The following is a 239-nucleotide window of genomic DNA, read 5'->3' as shown; positions in this document are numbered from 1 at the left end:
GTGATGCTAATGATTCGAACCGAGAGTCGAACCGAAAAAGAAAAAACGAATCGCGAAACGCTGGACGGAGCGAGCGTGTCTTCGTGCCTATGGTTAGGTGTGGACTGAAGGCAACATGGACGAGCGGCGAGTGCATTGTATGAGGACTCTAGACTATGAGGTGGGCATGAGGAACGCGAGACTTCTCGACTCGTTTGCTGTGTTGCTCTTTTTGTCGTGTGAGTTTGGGACGTGTCGTT

This window comes from Penaeus monodon, chromosome 28 (assembly GCF_015228065.2).
Source record: "Penaeus monodon isolate SGIC_2016 chromosome 28, NSTDA_Pmon_1, whole genome shotgun sequence".
NCBI lineage: Eukaryota > Metazoa > Arthropoda > Malacostraca > Decapoda > Penaeidae > Penaeus > Penaeus monodon.
This window is presented reverse-complemented; position numbering follows the sequence as displayed.